Below are 5058 nucleotides of genomic sequence, written 5' to 3'. Positions count from 1 at the left end.
GCCTGGTAAGAACAGAGACTGCTTCTGGAGGGTAGAAGACCATCTGGCCATGTGCTTTTGCCAGTTTCTAGGCCCTTTACTGGGGAGGAAGGGAAACCTTGGGATTAAGGAAGCTGTTTAAGCATCCTTAAACAGCAAGCCTTCTGACAACTGTTTTGGTTTGTTACTGAGATCAGTATTGCTGCTGCTCGTTTTTGCTACTGTTACTAGCTGCTAGTGAGAGAGGAGCTGTGTAGGAAAGGTCCTCAAGTGCTGCTCAAAGACCTGAATGTGTGTTCTGATGAGTTGGCAGTCACTGCAGCTGCCACAGTGGAAGGTGGCAAGCTGAGTTTGGGATCTCCCAAGCTGGATGAAGATAAGGAAACTTTGTCATTAGCTGTGGCCCATCCTTCAGGGGAACATGTACAGCATTATACTTTAAAATTAGGATCCCCTCTATGATTACAGTTTTGGTGGGACTTTTTTCCCCACTGTGTGCTAAACATTCCCCTATATGAAATGAATCATCTGTTGATGTGAACCTCCCATAAGCTGTTATTGAACAGAACCTGTGAGGAGCTCAGCTGCTCTTCTTCTTGTGCTGTCCCTTCAGAGGGACAGGGCTGGCAATGCTCCCTGTGGACTGTTAAGGGCAAGGCTTGAGTGAAATGTTGGACACATTCCTGAAAAAAAACCAAAACCCTAAAGCACAGTAAATCCAGCCTCAGCCTATTCCACACTGGCAGTCCATTTCATTCCTCTGCAATCTCTGATTTTACTCTAATGTTATCTTTTTCAACTGGTGAAGAAGTCATAGATCTCACAGGCGAAGACAGCATAGATCGCACAGGCAAAGACGTCATAGATCTCACAGGTGAAGATGTTACAGAGCTCAGAGGTGAAGACATCATAGATCTCACAGGTGAATCTTCAGAGCCTGAAGTCATCATTATCAGTGACAATGAGTCTTCTATGGTAAGTAGTGAATGACACACTCCTCTCCATCTTGCATTCAAATTAGTTTCTCTTGAGCTCCTGGGCCTGTCTTCTGGCATCTAACTATCTCTTCGAGTATCACTTGTAGAGACTGGAAGAATAATCTAAAAGAGCTTGTTGCTTCAGTGATTTAAAGAAAAAGGAAGGGAGAGGACAGGAAGTTTTTGACTTCCCAAATAAGAAGTGTTTTTGCTGCAACATCAGTTTAAGGTGCTCTTATTACTGAGGTGCCAAGTGCAACTGCAGCTGACTGGGGTACAAACTAGATGCATTTTTATTACTCCAATAAGTCTTTAAAAATGTCACTTTTTTTTCTTTTCATTTCCCCTGTTGTTTGAAAGAAGAGCCCTTGATCCAGCCCACAGTGTAGTTTATTCCATCAGTTTTGGGGTGTCACTTCTGCCGTGCAAAGCAGAATATGCAACAGGCATAACATAAAGGGTACTCCCTTACAGCATTATTCCTGAGCCTTTGCAAAGGAAAGGCCTCAAACTTTACAACAGAACCTGCATGACCCAGCTCCAGTTCCACCAAAAGCAAGAGCGGGTTTGGGTTTGGGGTTCTTTCATTAGCAACTGCTAATCCAATACAAAATATTTTTGGATACCACAGTGCATTTCCAGTTTGGGGGTAAGAGAGGGAAAGAAACAGCTCCAGGCCTAAAAGCAATTAGGAAACTGAAATAGGGAAGCAGGAAGTACAGTGTTCAGGTGGTTCCTAAGTGCCTCCATGTCTACCCCATTGCAGGACAGGGAGCAGAGCCAGCAGCAGCTGCATCTTTCCAGGGCATCAGCTGAGCCACTGGCAAGGGATGATGAAGAAGAACCAAGAGACATTTATGAGTATGTGACAGATAACTTGACTCTCTAAAATCTAATTTCTGATACATAGCAGAAGGAGATGTTGCCAAGCTTTTGGGTTCTGCTTGATTCTGTGCCAAAACTTGAGAATTAGAATAGAGTGGCCTGATGTAAAGAGAAGCAGTTTTAAAAAACCCAACAAAACAAACAAAAAAATCCAGTAGAGACCATTCTTCTCTGTGCATGAAGCCATTACTGAATGTTTCTACAGTATGGCTTGAAATGCTTGCAGTATGTAAAAACTGTGGGAATGATTGTATTTCTGCTCTGAGATATTGCTAAATCAAAATAGGGGATGTTTTAAGTACCAACATTTTCTTTAGTGGCAACCCTTGGTGCCCAGGAAATAAATGGCTTCATGTTTAAATGATTACATGTTCTTCTGGTTCTGCTCTCTCTAGCAATAGCCTACTATATGATTTCGATCTTCCATATTGGTCAGATGAGGAGTCAGAGGTGAGGATCCACATGTTCTTGTCCTTTCTGGTTTTTGGGAACTGAAATAAGGGAGCAGGGAGGAAGGTGTTCAGGTTCCTAGGTGCCTCCATTTCTATCTCACTGCAGGACTTGGAGCTCCCAATTTTTTTCAGAACAACAGAGAATTCAGATGAGGAGTCAGAGGTGAGGATCCACATGTTCTTGTCCTTTCTGGTTTTTGGGAGGGAAAGGGAAAAGGGGATCTGCACAACTCAGTTGTTTTAGGTGGGTGCCATGGGCAGCTGGCTGGAAGCACAGCCCTTGCTGGGAAGCTCCAACTTGCATGTCCCTCCAAGCCCCTCCTTGGTGAGGTCCACAGAGGGAGAAGCCCTTGCCAGGATGGCACTGGCAGATCTGTGTGTTCCTTACAGTTCTAGCACTGAGTGACAGACTGCACATAGTCCAAGTCCAGTTTGCCTGGTGCCGATAAAGCAGCAAACTGCAATTCTTTACTCCCAATGCCTGTTGCAATTTCCTTTCTTCAGCAGTGGTTCACCTTATACTGTTTATGGATATCACATTTAAATTTTCCCTTTTGAGGGAGAAAGGAAAAAAAATGCTCTAGGCCCAAATCCAGTTAGGGAGCTGAAACAGGGGAGGAAGGTATTCAGGTGGTTCCTAATCTGTTTCCATTTCTACCCCATTGCAGGACAGGGAGCAGAACCAGCAGTATCCACATGTTTCCAGTGCATCAGGGAATTCAGCTGATCTGCTGGCAAATGATGATGAAGAGGAACCAAGAGATGCTGATGGGTATGCAAGAGAGAAAGTGTCTCTCTAAACTCTAATTTCTGATATATGGTAAAACTGATTTTTTGCCAAGCTTTTGTGTTCTTCTTGATTCTGTGCAAAACACTTCAGACCTGGAATAAAGTGGTCTGTCTGGAAAAGTAGTAATGAAAAAAAAAGAAGAAAAACCCAACCTGCAAAATCCAGCAGAAACCTTTCTTCTCTGTTCATAAAGCCATTTAGCCAAATAGCTTCACACATGCTGAAATTCTTGCAGTACATAAAAGTTCTTGGAATTATTGTGTTGCTGGGATGGGATATTGCAAAATCAGAATAAGGAATGTTTCAATAACTGACAGTTTGTGTACTGGTAACTCTTGGTTCACAGTGAAATTAATGGCTGCATGATCTTTCTGGTTCTGTTCTCTCTAGTGCATGGCCAGCCGGTCCTGCTAGGTCTCTGACTGAGGAGGATGAGGCCGCAGAGGTGAGGATCCACGTGTTGATTTATTCATCTAGCATGAAGTGTTTAGGGCTGTGTCAGCAGAATTTGCTCTTTTGGGGGAGAACGAGGGAAAGAAACAGCTCCAGGCCAAATTGAATTAGGGAACTGAAATAAGGGAGCAGGGAGGAAGGTGTTCAGGTTCCTAGGTGCCTCCATTTCTATCTCACTGCAGGACTTGGAGCCCCCAAATTTTTTCAGAACAACAGAGAATTCAGCTGAGCCACCTGCAAGGGATACTGAAGAGGAACCAGGAGATAATCAAGGGTATGGGAGAGAGAAGTTGTTTCTCTAATTTCTGATATATGGTAAACCCAATTTTTCACTAAGCTTTTGGGTTCTGCTTGATTCTGTGGCAAAACATCAGACCTGGAATACAGTGTCCTGAAGAGAAGTAATGTAAAAAACAAGCAGGAAAATCCACTAGAAGCCATTCTTCTTTTCCATGAAGACATTATTAAATGTTTCTTAAATAAGGCTTGAGATATACTGAAATGCTTGCAGTACATAAAACCTCTGGGAATGGTTGTGTTGTTGGGCTGGGATATTGCTAAATCAGAATAGGGACTGTTTCAATTTCTGACAGTTTATGTTTCATTAATCCTTGGTGCCCAATGAAGTTAATGCTGCATGTACTTCTGGTTCTGTTCTCTTTAGCAGACGTCCAGACACTGTATACATTGCTGTGTTGTTTGGTGCAGAGGTAAGGACCCACACCTCCAGCCCAAGTCCAGTTAGGGAACTGGAACAGGGGAGCATGGAGGAGGGTGTTCAGGTGGTTCCTAAATTGCCTCCATTTCTACTCTGTTGCAACAGTGGTGGTATTTGCAGCAACAGCCACATTTCATCACAGCAGAAGATAATTCAGCAGTGCTAGTGGTGGGGAACAATGAAGAGGAACAAAGAGATTATGAGTACGTAAGAGAAAATATCTCTTCAAAGTCTAATTTCAACTATACAGTAGAAACATTTTTTCCAAGCTTTTGGGGTCTACTTGATTCTGTGCAAAAAAAATTTAACTTGACATATAGTGGCCTGTCTGGAAGAGAACCAACTAACTTGAGAAAAGCAAACACCAAAGTCAAGAATAAACCTTACTTCTCCTTTCAACAATACTGAATACTTCTTAGAAAATGGCCTGAGTTGCACTGCAGTACATAAAAGTTTTTGGAATGATTGTGTTACTGGGCTGGGATGTTGCTAAATCAGAATACAGGATGTTTCAATCTCTTACAGTTTATGTATCAATAACCCTTGATGGACAGTGGAATTAATGGCTGCATGTTCTTTCTGGTTCTTTTCCCTCTAGGGCACAGGCAGCAGGTCCTGCCAATCCTCCAACTGAGGATGAGGACTCAGAGGTGGGAATCCACATGTTCTCATAATTTCTACTTTGTGGGAGGGGAGGGGACAGAGGGGGAGCTGCAAAACTCAGTTGTTTTAGGTGGGTGCCATGGGCAGCTGGCTGGAAGCACAGCCCTTGCTGGGAAGCTCCAACTTGCATGTCCCTCCAAG

At 43.3% G+C, this 5058-nt stretch overlaps 1 long non-coding RNA gene across 3 annotated transcripts; it reads left to right on the top strand.

The window, feature by feature from the left end:
• The first annotated feature begins 855 nt into the window (after positions 1-855).
• Positions 856-4222, top strand: LOC137472428 (uncharacterized). 3 transcript variants are annotated; one of them, XR_010998179.1, is made up of 4 exons: positions 856-954; positions 1723-2291; positions 2962-3065; positions 3719-4222. It is a non-coding gene; the product is annotated as an uncharacterized lncRNA (long non-coding RNA). The 3 variants fall into 3 exon arrangements; XR_010998178.1 differs by lacking the exon at positions 3719-4222 and having other exon boundaries at positions 2962-3318; XR_010998180.1 differs by lacking the exons at positions 2962-3065; positions 3719-4222 and adding an exon at positions 2457-2905.
• Positions 4223-5058: the final 836 nt, after the last annotated feature.

This window comes from Anomalospiza imberbis, chromosome 4 (genome assembly GCF_031753505.1).
Source record: "Anomalospiza imberbis isolate Cuckoo-Finch-1a 21T00152 chromosome 4, ASM3175350v1, whole genome shotgun sequence".
NCBI classification, from domain to species: domain Eukaryota; kingdom Metazoa; phylum Chordata; class Aves; order Passeriformes; family Viduidae; genus Anomalospiza; species Anomalospiza imberbis.
Note: the sequence above shows the minus strand (reverse complement) of the source record. Positions and strands in the feature narration are given on the sequence as shown.